The 16,186-nt window shown below is 42.6% G+C and overlaps 1 protein-coding gene across 7 annotated transcripts in view; it reads right to left on the bottom strand.

The window, feature by feature from the left end:
- Window positions 1–16,186, bottom strand: part of MBNL3 (muscleblind like splicing regulator 3) — a 525,152-nt gene that overhangs the window by 304,846 nt on the left and 204,120 nt on the right. The gene's annotated exons all lie outside the window — the stretch shown is intronic.

Genomic DNA, 16,186 nt, shown 5'->3' with positions numbered 1-16,186 from the left:
TCCGCGCGCCGGAAAACGACGCCCGACTTCCCCGCGTGGAAAATAACGACGCAAGTCCGTGTGTGCTGGGGAGAAATCGACGCACACACCCTTTTTCCACGCACCTCTTCTCTTGTGGCCCTCTGAGGAGATTTTTCCACGCTAAACCAGGTACTTGTGCTTGAAAGAGACTTTGTTTATATTCTAACGACTTAAGACACTTTATATCACTGTCCTGTGATATTTCTACAATTTTCCATTGCAACTTTATTCTTTTTGACCTACAATTATCCTGATAAATATTATATATTTTTCTAAACACTGTGTGGTGTATTTTTGTGGTGCTATATGGTGGTATTGTATGATTTATTGCACAAATACTTTACACATTGCCTTCTAAGTTAAGCCTGACTGCTCGTGCCAAGCTACCAGAGGGTGGGCACAGGATAATCTTGGATTGTGTGTGACTTACCCTGACTAGAGTGAGGGCTTTTGCTTGGACAGGGGGTAACGTGACTGCCAACCAAAAACCCCATTTCTAACAGTTACATACCCAAAAGTGCTGTACCATTTCGCCAACCTCCAGATATCTATGGAATAAGCTTGGTTTAGATCTCTAAACCTCTTACTGCAAGAGCTGACATGGGATGGGGGTAGGTACTGCCTGGCACTCCGCACGCTCTAGCTCCCAAGTCAGTGAGAAGGGCTAGGAGTGCTAAACTTTGGGCTTGTATACCTGGCAGCACAGCTACTGTTGCTGGTGAGGTGGATGGCAGGCTGCAACGCTACTAAACTGAACAAGTTCAGGAAGCCATGTAGGTATGGGCTGGCATGCACTGGCGTTGCCCATAGTGGGGATGCCCCAATTGCGTGGTGGCTATTTCGTGACTCAACAAATGTGAGCCTGACTGGAGGCAGAGACACATTGGGGGACATATACGAAGGAGGCATCTTGAGTAGTCTTCACAGTTTGATAGCTAACTATGAGCTGCTGGGTGCTCAAGTCCTTACATATGGGGCACTCACACATGTGCTTTGGCACTTTGGAGGGGAAGCGAGTTTAGAGCCAGTGACTCCTAACACACTCCCATTCCCGCTCACCATTGTGGATGGTAGGAAGCCGATCATCTTGCTGTACAGCAAGTTGATTCTAGAAACATTTGATGGCCTGCCAGGCCTCCGGGGTCAATAAGAGGAGATCCTACAGAGGCCCTTTGAAGAGACAAAAGTGGACAAGGACATTAGAATGCACCTACAAGATGTTGAGAAACACAAGATTCAAATACAGCCAGTTTAATTATCTGCACATGACATACCTCACACCACACAGGCTAAATGTGATGCTACAGAAACAGGCTCACCATTGTTCCATGTGCCACCCAGCCAGCAGATGCTGACTTTGCTCATATGGTGTGGCTGTGTCCCGAGATCACCAGATTTTGCTTGGAGGACCTTTTGAGGACACTGGACAGGAACGATCTGCTCGCTCGGCCTCTACCCTAGATGGCCGGAGAGGAAAACAGATTTGTGGGTCTGGCTCTGGGCATCACCCACAGTCATATCTAGACACTGCAAGTCCCTGGGGGGCCCCCCTCACAACCGATGGAAGGCAGAAGTGGTGAGCTGAGCGATGGCTGAGGGAACAAAATTTAAGGCCTAAGAGATACAGCGACTGTGCAGGCGCCCCTGGCTGAGCAGTGGCAGGAGGTGCCTTTCTGCAGCCATCGAATCAGGACGATCTGTTCTGATCCTTACTACTCCCTCCCCAACGTGCCATCTACTGAGAATTCAATAAGACGGAGAGACCCCATGATTGCTGGGGTGCTACCACCAGGTGGAAATGTCCAGTGGCAGCCAACCACCACCCTCCACCCTCGAGGCCATAACCACACAAAAGTATTAAAGAACAAAGATGCCATAGACATTAAGACGTTAGTTTTACATTGGCAGGACTAGTTCAATGTTTAATACTAGTTCTATTGCTCATAGATTTCACGCAGTACGACGATGGGATTGGTACGGCAGGAATGGGAGAATATGGAAAAACTGAATAGTGAGACTCCTCAGAGGCCTGTGGGGAGCAGGGTGAACAACGAGGAGCGCGCTGGGTGGATTCTGATATTGGGAATGTATCAGCAGTGCCCATGCGCGTGACAACACTGTAATGCATGACTTGTTCCTGAGCACAATAGCAGAATGATTGTAACTGCGTTGTTTACCTGTTTAGCTTTAGAAAACTCAATAAAAAGATATTTAAAAAATTGCATGAAATGTGTATTTATAAAGGTACCGAAAATGCATACTTATAAGTATTTAATTTGGAAGGTACAGGTAATCAAACTAGAAAAATATAAACAGTCCGCCCCAAGATTCATACAGGATACTGAAAATTTTGAAAACTGATTTTTAGGGAAACAACAGACAGAAATGGGCAGTATTTGCTCGTATAGCACCCCTTTACCTTTGGTTTCAGGTATTTATTCTATCAAAAATAACAGAAAAATAAAAATGTCTAGGGACTTTAACATATCAGTGATATTCGGTTTAATGTAATATTTGTCTTTGAGGGTTTTACTATAATTTTGTGCCAGTGAGGTCTGGGATACTAATCGTATTGGCGAGTCCAGATTTAGCTAATTAGAGGCAAGCCCGCGTGCTCAGCAGCGCTTAACCGGTCTTGGAATAAACCTGCCAGAACGCTCTTGCAGTGTCCTCAAACAACCATCGATGTATGTCTGGTACACGGACACATTTAGACTGTCGCTTTCAGACCTGTCTAGCAGGTACCTTTCACCACCGTGGTAGTCATACAACTAGAACATAAAAATGCCATCTCGCTTTGGGAAAAATGTCACTTATCGAAGTATGAGTGTCCTTAAATGCTGATCCTTCGAGAAAACGTACCAACAGTGCACAGCCACAAGCCTATCGAGTCAACGTCCAAGTGCTCATTAGCTGCGCCGAGCGAGCCAAGGGGCATCCATGGCTGAGAGCTTTATTGCACGAGAACATGTGGTACTAAGATCGCATCTCCACTCGTTTACGTAATCCCCCAGCTAGGTGGCCAGAGGTTCCCTTGAATGTTTTCTTTGCTGCACGCCAAAGACGCACAGTAGTCTTGGGTAATAAAAACCAAATTAAGACCTGTTGCGCAGATAATTATTCTTTTTGTTACTTTGGTTTAAAACGCCTCAACATCTTGACGCATTGTTTGTAAATGAAGACATACATGTGTATGGTTAGAATTTTTGAAAAAGCTCATTTAAAATATTCAACAGTTTTACGAGATACACTTACACTTTCTGTAATTCTGCGATAGTATGAAATGCCATTTAATTCAATCTCATTATTTTCCTTTGTATGACAATACAGTCCAGCAAAATACAGGGAGTGCAGAATTATTAGGCAAGTTGTATTTTTGAGGATTAATTTTATTATTGAACAACAACCATGTTCTCAATGAACCCAAAAAACTCATTAATATCAAAGCTGAATATTTTTGGAAGTAGTTTTTAGTTTGTTTTTAGTTTTAGCTATGTTAGGGGGATATCTATGTGTGCAGGTGACTATTACTGTGCATAATTATTAGGCAACTTAACAAAAAAAAATATATACCCATTTCAATTATTTATTATTACCAGTGAAACCAATATAACATCTCAACATTCACAAATATACATTTCTGACATTCAAAAACAAAACAAAAACAAATCAGTGACCAATATAGCCACCTTTCTTTGCAAGGACACTCAAAAGCCTGCCATCCATGGATTCTGTCAGTGTTTTGATCTGTTCACCATCAACATTGCGTGCAGCAGCAACCACAGCCTCCCAGACACTGTTCAGAGAGGTGTACTGTTTTCCCTCCTTGTAAATCTCACATTTGATGATGGACCACAGGTTCTCAATGGGGTTCAGATGAGGTGAACAAGGAGGCCATGTCATTAGATTTCCTTCTTTTATACCCTTTCTTGCCAGCCACGCTGTGGAGTACTTGGACGCGTGTGATGGAGCACTGTCCTGCATGAAAATCATGTTTTTCTTGAAGGATGCAGACTTCTTCCTGTACCACTGCTTGAAGAAGGTGTCTTCCAGGAACTGGCAGTAGGACTGAGAGTTGAGCTTGACTCCATCCTCAACCCGAAAAGGCCCCCCAAGCTCATCTTTGATGATACCAGCCCAAACCAGTACTCCACCTCCACCTTGCTGGCGTCTGAGTCGGACTGGAGCTCTCTGCCCTTTACCAATCCAGCCACGGGCCCATCCATCTGGCCCATCAAGACTCACTCTCATTTCATCAGTCCATAAAACCTTAGAAAAATCAGACTTGAGATATTTCTTGGCCCAGTCTTGACGTTTCAGCTTGTGTGTCTTGTTCAGTGGTGGTCGTCTTTCAGCCTTTCTTACCTTGGCCATGTCTCTGAGTATTGCACACCTTGTGCTTTTGGGCACTCCAGTGATGTTGCAGCTCTGAAATATGGCCAAACTGGTGGCAAGTGGCATCGTGGCAGCTGCACGCTTGACTTTTCTCAGTTCATGGGCAGTTATTTTGCGCCTTGGTTTTTCCACACGCTTCTTGCGACCCTGTTGACTATTTTGAATGAAACGCTTGATTGTTCGATGATCACGCTTCAGAAGCTTTGCAATTTTAAGAGTGCTGCATCCCTCTGCAAGATATCTCACTATTTTTGACTTTTCTGAGCCTGTCAAGTCCTTCTTTTGACCCATTTTGCCAAAGGAAAGGAAGTTGCCTAATAATTATGCACACCTGATATAGGGTGTTGATGTCATTAGACCACACCCCTTCTCATTACAGAGATGCACATCACCTAATATGCTTAATTGGTAGTAGGCTTTCGAGCCTATACAGCTTGGAGTAAGACAACATGCATAAAGAGGATGATGTGGTCAAAATACTCATTTGCCTAATAATTCTGCACTCCCTGTATGCTGTGCATTTTCAGGTTGTAGTCCAGGGTCCTAATTAAACCTAGGTGCTATTTTCCTGTTTGCGCCTCGGAGCACCTTTGAATAGGTGTGCTGTGCCCAAACAGAGAAAGCCCACTCTATTGCAAAGAAAACATTGCCCTACTTCTATCCTGCTCCTATCCATTTACAAATAATGAAACAGGGTGCTCTGTCTAGGGCAAAACTAAACTAAACAAGGGTTCTATCCTTTCCCCAACCCTGTTTAATCTATATCTTGAATCTCTTGCTGAGATTATGAGAAAGCCTGGAATCCTTTATTACCAATATTCTGATGATTATTAGATCTGCATGAGGATTGCATCCTCTGAAGACATCTATCTTCTCCCCTCCAAAAAAATGGATGTCCGACTACTACTTAAAACTCAACCTCCCTAAAACTTAATTGCTGCTATTCTCTCCAAACAAATCTTACCTCTCCTCCAAAGAACTGCAGTCTGACCATTGTGTAGAATGTCAAATAGCTGGGCTTTATCGTTGACAATAGTTAAGACATCCAGAAGCAAATCTCAGTGCATACCACCAGCTAAGACTGCTCTTGGGTCTCAGGTAGTTCATTCCTAGCAGGACTTGAAACCTGCGGTCCAGGCACTGGGTATTTCCAGACTAGATTATGGTAACTCACTTCTCTCCTGTCTCCCATCTAGCTCCTTTCAGAGCAGTGGTCCACACTAGTGCCCGCTTTGTGAAAGGCCACAGGAAATTCAACCCCATCTCTCCTATTATTTGCACCCAGCAAAAGCCCCCTTCGAAGCAAGAGCTTAATTTAAGACTTCATTCACTACTCATAAAGTCTTCCACAGCTGCACTCTCTCCTACCTGGTTAGAAAACTGAAAGTTCCTGGAGTTCAACAAGGGTAAAGGGTGATGAGCCCCCCCCCCCCCCCCAGTTGAACCTCTGACTTTCAGGCAAGAATGCTAAATGAGACAAGCATTATTTAGCAGTGCAACAAGGCTTTGGAATGCCATCCCACTAGCCTTTCACACTTCTTGCCTGTTCAAATTCATAAGGGAAATCAGCATCCTACTATCTGGGATACACTTTGGTTAAAGAGGGGATCCTTGCTCCTTTCTCCTGTGAAGACTTGTCCTGTCTTTCCTGTTACAAAGTATGTGTTCACTCTACTCTCTTGGTTACATATTGCTGATTCACAATGATGGTTGACTAACTACTTCTTATCCTGTAACACCCCTGCGGATATGAGCTGAGTGTTTCTTGTTTTCCCAGTTCTAATAGATTGTTTTCATGTTGATTGCTAACGAGCAACTTTTTCCTGCTCTCTTATAAAGTGCTCTAATGCCTTTGGACCAAGTCTGCGCTGTATAAAATCCACAATGAATAAAAGTAAAAATATCTCATTCCTTATAATAAAAAAAATGCATAATGTTGGATTCTTTCATAAAGCTCTCGAATACCCCTGGGCTATGTTCGTGAAATTAAAAATAAACTGCAAACAAAATGACCTTTAACAAATTTCCTGTGCATTGATCCACATCAATAATCTCTATATTTATGACTTATCACTTGAAGTGCTGGTTGACAGTGAAGAGCATACTTCTTGGGGCCTTGTTACAGAAAGTGACCCGGGGGCGCAAAAAGCATGTGCTCCTGCTTTTGTGCCCCGGGGGCAATTTGGTATTACAGAAGGGGCCACAGATGCTTGTGCAGCCTCTTCTGTAGTACTGATAGCGGTGATGCACATGTAGCACCGGGACTACCTCAAGAGGGCATTCCCTCACTTGCATGGTGTCTGACCCCATGCAAATTACGAAATCTCTTTGCCTCTGCGCCAATGCCGTTTTATGACTCTGGTGCAAAGTCAAAGAAGCTGTCAGGAGGGACACTGAACTATGCCACATAAAGTTGGACCACTATCAGTGCGCCCTTCGATGGGTTACTCTCTGGAGAGGGAGAAGAGGGTCCCTTGGAAAACCGCAGACATCCCCCTGCAGGTGGGTGATGTCACTCACTGCAACTGCCCCCAAAGGGGTCTCAATTCCCTCCTCAAAATGCAGACAAGTTGCCACCTGCACTGCGAAACACGAAGCAACTTTGAAGCAGCTGCTCTGTATTTCAATTGAATGTACTGCCCCAAAGGCACCCTATTTTTAATGTCTGTGAACAGAAAAACAGCAGGCAAGCCAGTTTAGGACTGTCTCATCGACGTCCATCCAGTCCTTCAGGTTGCTAATCAGAATGTGGTAAATGACTGTATCAAAAGGCAGACACATTTTCAAGAAGCACAAGTAGACAGGAGTTCCCCAAGTCGAGGAGGTTGATAGATTCATGCACAGTTTGCAAAAGGCCCATTTCTGTGTTAAATCTCTTCCTGAAGCCAGACTGGACAACATCAAGGTGCTTATTGGAGAGGTTTGTTTGTGGAGTGGGTGTGGAGCGATATCCATGATGTTATGCAACTTTCTAATAATTTCACTAACAAGGGAAGGGTGCAAACTGGGTGATTAAGGTTCACATTACTGGTATTAATATCGGATTGTTTCAGGATGGGAAAGTCCTGACTGATTTTCAAATTGTTGGGAAAAACACCTAATTTCAGTGAGTTCACTAGAGAGGTCGCATAGCAGCACTGTGGCCATTTCTCAAGTGATATGATCACAATCAGCGGAAGTTAAGCCAAAGTCAAGATTCAAAACTGGTTCACCCAATTCCAAAATCAGAAGTTCTAGCCCCCCAAAAAAACATCTACCCCCTTTGACTGGAAGACATCTACCCTATGATTGATATAAATTTACCACAACATTGCCTAACAATCCCAGTAATTTCTCTCTGTTACATATGACTAAGGTTTTATAACTTTTTTAGGAAGAAACGGACACTGAATAGTTATAAAACTCGTTTCCAACCACAGCAGTTTTTGCCAAGAAACAAAACCTCTCAATCAAGAAGGATTTCAATATATGATCATATAAGGATGCAGTAGGATGTTAGTCTGCTCTTACAATTAACTCTAGAAAGCACTGTACTGCTTTTGTGGCCACGGATTTTGCAGAACATAGAGTCAATTGCTTTCAATGGAGTGTGAATGCTCAAATCTTCTTAATAATTACCTTTGTTTTTTAATAATCCTGCAAACAGGTCGTGGGCAAATACAAACCGTAGTTCAGGTATGAAAAGATTTTGCCATTTTAAATTTAGCTAAAAGTGGGATGAACTGCAAGTTTTATATATGTTCCTGACAAAATATAACCAAGCAGGGTGACTGCACCAACCAGCTTAAGTTCTGATTTGGTGTACAGTAGAGCACAACACCACTTAACACAAGCGTTCTTCTATTGGGTGCCACATGCTCTGTATACTATACTACCATCAGATCAGATGTTCTACCAATTAAGTGCATCGTTTTCAATTAGTCCAACAAAAGTATTAAAAAGTGGTATTTTCGAGTTTTTAGGCTTGTCTAATGTCAAAAATGTCTTGACAGGTGGTGTCCATTGAACAGTTCTAATGAACCAAAACAGATGTACACACGTTGCCACACATAATTCTATCAATAACGTGGTATTGTTTATTCCTTAGCAATGCATCAATAACTATGATGCAGTTTTTGACCATACTATTCTGACTGACGGAGGTAAGTACATGTGTACAGCTTGAGCATTAAAACGCTCTTACAAGTGCCATTCGAGGTTATAGACAATAGAGATCTGTGAGTAAAATGATACTGGAAAAAATATGGTTGTAATTGTGGAAAATGCCAATAATAGGCATGTTTAAAACTTTTGCAGCACTGACTTTGTAATTGTTTGTGTGTTTGGTGTAACAACATTGGCTGCTAATGCAGTAGAAAATATACCTCGGGATAATAAGCATGTTTTATAAAGTCACCCAAAGACGAAGATCATTATCCAGTACATTACAATCTCTATTTACAATCAACAATACTGCTCTGGAATTTGTTGAGTAAGAACGCTAGAGGACACAAGGGCTCCCAGCCCGTGTTGTCAGAAAGGCATCCTGCCAGCTTCTGTTCTCTCATACTTGGAAATATGCACTTATCGCCGATCAAGACTAAGTACTGGAACCTCATCACAAGACATCTCCCATCATCAGATCATCATCACCTGAGACACCTCCTACCTCAATTTTACATTTCACTACTGGCTCATCAATAGCTACGTCCTTTCCCAATAGATCGCCTGCCACAGCTGCAACCTCATTACATGAGCTATCTTCCCATTCCCAGACTGTTATTAACTGCCACAGCTACCCTCAGCAGAATCCCATCACCCAGTGCACCACCACCATAACTCCACTATGTGTTAAATCTCCTCAACTTACGTCCATAACCTGTCACAACTCCTCGGAAGCTACAGTGACCACTTCAAAATCCTGTTTACCTTCTTCAAATCCTACCACCAGACACTTATCACCTATCGCAATTCCGACCATCAGAAGAAAACGCTCCCACCTCAAAAACGTGGCTCAACATCTACCATCAAAAATGTATAATTTTAGACATATCTCAACACAACAACATTTCATGCCACAGCTCTCAACCTCATCACCTCCTTCATCTCCTGCGGCCATATGCCGCATCTCCTACCTAAACAAAAGAAACAATGCCAACCTCCACATCACATGCAACAGCACATGCCACAGCTCCTTCCTACATACTAGAGACATGGCTCACCACTATAAAATAACCTGCAACAGTAGCTCTCACTACCAGAGGACACTGTCTACCCAAAGAATATGTTGACCTGCCTCAGCTTTTACCACTATCTGTTTATCATGTAAGACATCTATCTCCACCATAGTTACGACGTACACCTTGGTGACCACTCCCACCAACACAACATCAACTATTACCCCTTCCACCAGCACAGTTCCATCATTTACTGCAGACTCCACCACCAGAGGCTCCATCCCCTGCTGCATGTGACACAAGCAGAATCCCATCATCTTTACTCTCCAATACCAGAAAATGTTCACTGGCCACAGGTCCCAGACCAGGAACCCCTTCAATTCTGAGTTACTGTCATCAGAATTACCACACCTTCTCCTTCACCTGAACTTAATTGAACGTCCTTGTCTTATGCACCAAAATGCCATGAGCTGCCACTGCTCCCACCAGCAGTATTGTGCATTATCTTTCTATTTCTTCAGCGAGTGCCTGGTGGTGATTTAGGTGGTTGTCGTGATCTTGCTCCAAAGTTAAGTACATACCTTAATAACTAGACGAAGCATAATGTAGGTTTTTTGTAATCTATCAGTCTTACGGAGCCTAGAAAAAAACAACACGAGTGAATGAAAAAATACTGAATACATAAGGATAAGAGAATCCCACTTAAGCATGAATCAGAAAAGGGAAGATTAAAAGCTAACAGCACAAATATAAAGTTCAGCCAGTCAGTGTCTAATATCCATGAACACTGTAATCCTCATTTTTAGATGATTAAGTGTGGCTGATATATCGTGGGTTCCTCATCATTTCAGGACAGTGTGCCTTTCACAGTTACAACTCGTTGGTTGAAATACACGTATTTATAAGTAAAACACACACTGTTCCCCGCCCTTGCTGAAAACAAGCAGGCTTGAGCTGAAAACGACAGTCTCTGTTAGCTTAACATGCAGAAACACAGAGGTAGTCTAAAGAATAAACTGTGGGTTTTGATTCTAGAATTTCCGTGCCTTCATTCCTGCCTTCCCCTTGAGTGTCCTTGTTATCAAGTTACCACAATCCGCCAGTCTAAATTTGCTTGGCACTTTGAAAAACTGATTTGGTAATTCATCAAGAAACACGTTATCTTCTATTTCATTGGTAATCGCGCTCAATAGAAATACCAAAGGCAGATTTAATGAGTTACTTTTGAGTACCTACATCTCTGTTGAAAATATATGAATATGGAAAGGTGCCAGATCCTGTAAACACTAGAGGTCCACTGAAAAAAAGAGCGTGATAAATCGACCCCTGTAAATGCTATCCATTACGCTGTTACAGATTCCTGTCACTAGCAAAATATCTAAATGAGCTATTGTTTGCTTTTCAGGTCGAGCTAGGCAATGCCCAAGCGCTGTCTGAGACATGTTGTAATCTACATCTGTGGGCTTTAACCACTCCCATTTCACACCCACTCATTTTTATTCGTTCCTTGGCCTGCCCTTCAAAATTCCCTTGATTTCGTAGGAAAATGCTTCACGTTTGTTTGTCCCGCCTGAGGCTGCTTTGTTACCACCTCCCAGACTGACCATGTTACATGGAAAATCGCACAATCAGCCATATAGCTTAGTGTGGGACACTATTTTTTCCTTTCTCCTTGACACTTTGTGGCCATATGTTGTTTCTTCCTCTTCCCTCAGCTTCATGTTTAGGATTGTTGTGTTTATTGGTGGCCTCCCTCCGGGAGCCTACACACCAGTGTTAATGCCTTCCCCTGTGGTTACCTGACAGGCACTCCATTCAATTTTAATGCGCTTCCTTTGTGGACTTCCACACTACCTATCTGCCTTTTTAATTGCCATTATTTTATTTGTTACAAGTTTATTTTTAGATCAGCATTTTTACTTTTTTATTTTTTAATAGAGCCGACACCAGAATCAAACTCGGTTCCCCGTTCCGAAAGTCGGCAGCTCTGTATGTTACGCCACATCACTGATATTTTTTTTTCAAAGCAAACCAACCACTGTGTCTTGGGCACGGAGTCTAGATTTTATAACAGTACTAATCCCAGAAGCGAAATTGAAAACAAAATGGCTGCGTGCTATTAGTGCACGGCCCCAGCAAACCTGAAATCACCACATTAACAAAAGAGGACTCATCCCCTGCCATAGCAAGCCAGCTGGATCTACTAAACATTCATCCGACTAGGCCCCTGTTGAGCGCACTGTGGTCCAATGCCAGCCACAGCCCTATTTTAGCTTCCCCTTTTCTAACACATCATACACAAACAGGAAACTTCAATCTGAGAAACACCCGCCGCCAGGGGCAACAGGTCTGATGCCGGGAGAAAGCAGCCTCATCTGGAACCAAGAGCGTCTGCTATGGCTACAATTGAAGGTGGTAGGGAGTGGTGGGCGCAGAATTGTGCCTGTTACAGGAGAAAATTAGTTTCCAGGTAGTTTATGTGCAATACTCCTTGTGTGCAGTACTCCTTTGTGTAAAATGTAAATACCAGCGTTGTGGCACTTTCACAGTTAATAGAATAAAGCAGTTAACTACGTTCACCGAGATTGATTTCAGTAATGGATCGCCTGTGCAATGTATTGCTCTAGTTGCATTTTAAAACACCTGAAGTGTTTATGCAAGATATACAATAAATAATGCTTCGGAATTGCAAAGCATCATGCCAGTCTGCACCACCAATCCGCAAAGCCTGTGACCGCCTTTTTAATCTGGTTAATAGATACATATGCATGTATACAGGGAGTGCAGAATTATTAGGCAAATGAGTATTTTGACCACATCATCCTCTTTATGCATGTTGTCTTACTCCAAGCTGTATAGGCTCGAAAGCCTACTACCAATTAAGCATATTAGGTGATGTGCATCTCTGTAATGAGAAGGGGTGTGGTCTAATGACATCAACACCCTATATCAGGTGTGCATAATTATTAGGCAACTTCCTTTCCTTTGGCAAAATGGGTCAAAAGAAGGACTTGACAGGCTCAGAAAAGTCAAAAATATTGAGATATCTTGCAGAGGGATGCAGCACTCTGTAAATTGCAAAGCTTCTGAAGCGTGATCATCGAACAATCAAGCGTTTCATTCAAAATAGTCAACAGGGTCGCAAGAAGCGTGTGGAAAAACCAAGGCGCAAAATAACTGCCCATGAACTGAGAAAAGTCAAGCGTGCAGCTGCAACAATGCCACTTGCCACCAGTTTGGCCATATTTCAGAGCTGCAACATCACTGGAGTGCCCAAAAGCACAAGGTGTGCAATACTCAGAGACATGGCCAAGGTAAGAAAGGCTGAAAGACGACCACCACTGAACAAGACACACAAGCTGAAACGTCAAGACTGGGCCAAGAAATATCTCAAGACTGATTTTTCTAAGGTTTTATGGACTGATGAAATGAGAGTGAGTCTTGATGGGCCAGATGGATGGGCCCGTGGCTGGATTGGTAAAGGGCAGAGAGCTCCAGTCCGACTCAGACGCCAGCAAGGTGGAGGTGGAGTACTGGTTTGGGCTGGTATCATCAAAGATGAGCTTGTGGGGCCTTTTCGGGTTGAGGATGGAGTCAAGCTCAACTCCCAGTCCTACTGCCAGTTCCTGGAAGACACCTTCTTCAAGCAGTGGTACAGGAAGAAGTCTGCATCCTTCAAGAAAAACATGATTTTCATGCAGGACAATGCTCCATCACACGCGTCCAAGTACTCCACAGCGTGGCTGGCAAGAAAGGGTATAAAAGAAGGAAATCTAATGACATGGCCTCCTTGTTCACCTGATCTGAACCCCATTGAGAACCTGTGGTCCATCATCAAATGTGAGATTTACAAGGAGGGAAAACAGTACACCTCTCTGAACAGTGTCTGGGAGGCTGTGGTTGCTGCTGCACGCAATGTTGATGGTGAACAGATCAAAACACTGACAGAATCCATGGATGGCAGGCTTTTGAGTGTCCTTGCAAAGAAAGGTGGCTATATTGGTCACTGATTTTTTTTTTTTTTTTTTTTTAATGTCAGAAAAGTATATTTGTGAATGTTGAGATGTTATATTGGTTTCACTGGTAATAATAAATAATTGAAATGGGTATATATATTTTTTTGTTGAGTTGCCTAATAATTATGCACAGTAATAGTCACCTGCACACACAGATATCCCCCTAACATAGCTAAAACTAAAAACAAACTAAAAACTACTTCCAAAAATATTCAGCTTTGATATTGATGAGTTTTTTGGGTTCATTGAGAACATGGTTGTTGTTCAATAATAAAATTAATCCTCAAAAATACAACTTGCCTAATAATTCTGCACTCCCTGTAGTTTTAAATGTTTTAGCAATCTAACATCGCAGGGCCAGAGACCAAAAGAGCATGCATCAAGTGACATGGGCTATCTGTCATCAGATATGTGCTTGCACCATGTCACTTCCAAATGCTGTTTTTGTTCTGGTGCCCTCTAGGGGCTGTTTGGAGCATTACAGTCTAATGCCAAAACTTTATTTCTGATAAAAGTTTTTATGGGTTTACATGATGATTGTATATGTTTTATTAATCCCTCCTTATTGCAGTTATGACCACGATTAAGGCCAAATAACTGTCTTGTGTATTTGTGGGGAGGAATTGTGTTAGCTAGCCAGCAACTCTGATGGTCGGGTGGTGAAAGAGGTATTCTATTGTAATTAGCATGGCAGAATTAAATCGGGATGCTAAATAGCAACGTTAGAGGAAGAAGGTACATGGAAGTGCTTTGGTTATATGCAGAGCCACTGGAATTATGTGTCAGGAAAGGACCAATTTATGAGGCAGGGTTGACCAATTTATGTGGCAAGAAAAGTCCAATTAGGCATTTACAACGCCAATAGCTCTAACTCTTGCAAATGTGAGACCTACTGCATTGCAAATACTTGTTTAGATGTTGCAATTCACCCACTTTGGAATTTTGCATAGCAACAACTACGTATTAGGGAAAGTCCAAATATTTTTTATCTGTTATGCTAAAAGAAATTCCACTTCCCACCTTGTAATTAGATTTACACCAGACTTTTACAGAGGCAAATCTCTGACCAGTTCTATGGTGGGAAAGGGATAGAGAAGAGTTTGTGAATGGCAAAAAAGTGATATGCTCCTGGGAATTCAAAACTCACTAAACAAGCCACGCCTTATTATGTCCATTACACACGTCTTGCATGCAATAAGTACTACATAATTGAACACAGTTGTTTCTTACAATTAAGCAAGAGCAAATGGATTCACATCTGCTAGGTAGTGAATACCTAGCATGAGCAAATCCAAACATTTTCAGCCACACAGCATACATTTGCTGCCTATTCAATCAAGTCTTAGGGATAGATTTCCAAAGGATGTCTTGCGAGGGGCAGTATCTTTACTATGAATGTGAAGCAGCTGAGTATACCAATCTTCTGAATGTTGACTGGCAGCAGCCAGTCAAGAGTGGAAGGGACATAAGCCCTGCTTTGCACTGCCACGCTGCGTTATTATAAGCAGAGATCACAAAGTGTGCAGCTCAACCCCGAACATACATTAAAAATAGTACAATACATGACAGAAAAATATAAATGAAATATTTACCACCGACATATTGCCATGCTGGTCCCAGAAAAGACAGAAATTCCAGGGAATGCTACTAATCACACATTTCTCATGATTGCTCCCATATGTTTAGTTCTCATTATCCCACGACCCAGAACTCCAACTGATGCATGGACTATATTTATATATGCATACAAAAAACAAAGGTTACAGGGACATTATAGTTAGGTTCACATTTTACTTGTACTAAACCATAGAAATTCAGCAGTTACAGTTATCTCAAATAACTATAACTCGTGCCCTAAGGTAACCATACCTCACACCCTCACAATGCACAGTTTTCTCATCACTAATTTTACTGCAAATGTTACATTGATATTATCAATGATGTTATAAAACATGTCATGAGTGATGTACAAAATAAGCAATGCATAGCAAGGGTATGAGTTATCGCTACCTAAGGGCAAGAGTTATAGTTACTTGAGATAACCATAACTGCTGAATTTCTATAGCTTTGTGTGAGTAAAATGTAAACCTAACTATACTGTCACTGTAAACTTTGCTCCTTTTAGTGAATTTCTGTGTTCTTTTAAATTTTAAATTTAATGTAATTTTTTTATATGTTTCGGCCCCCCTGGGGCTAGATAGGCCATGTTTTTGGCCGATCTGGCCCCTGGGGGGGGGGGGGGAGGTTTGAAACCCACTAGGCACCAGGGATTGTGAAGTGTGTGTGTGTTTTGTGTGTTTGGGGGGACATTTCGTATTGGCTCTCTCTGCCCCCCGGGGCAGAGGGGCCTATTTTTGTATGCCCATCTGCCCCCAAGGAGGGCAGAAACCACCAATACGGCAGGGATTTTATTTTTGGTTCCCCTTTTTTTGTTTAGTGCTGGGGGTGCCCCCCGTTTGCCCCCTTTGGCAAGGCTCGCCCCCTAAAGTGGGCACAGAGCTGTTGGCCATTTCTGCCCTCCTTGGGGGCAGATCGGCTAATTTTTTTACGCCCATCTGCCTCCAAGGGGGGCAGAATCCACTTAGGCACCAGGGATCC

This window comes from Pleurodeles waltl, chromosome 2_1 (assembly GCF_031143425.1).
Source record: "Pleurodeles waltl isolate 20211129_DDA chromosome 2_1, aPleWal1.hap1.20221129, whole genome shotgun sequence".
Classification (NCBI taxonomy): Eukaryota; Metazoa; Chordata; class Amphibia; order Caudata; family Salamandridae; genus Pleurodeles; species Pleurodeles waltl.
Note: the sequence above shows the minus strand (reverse complement) of the source record. Positions and strands in the feature narration are given on the sequence as shown.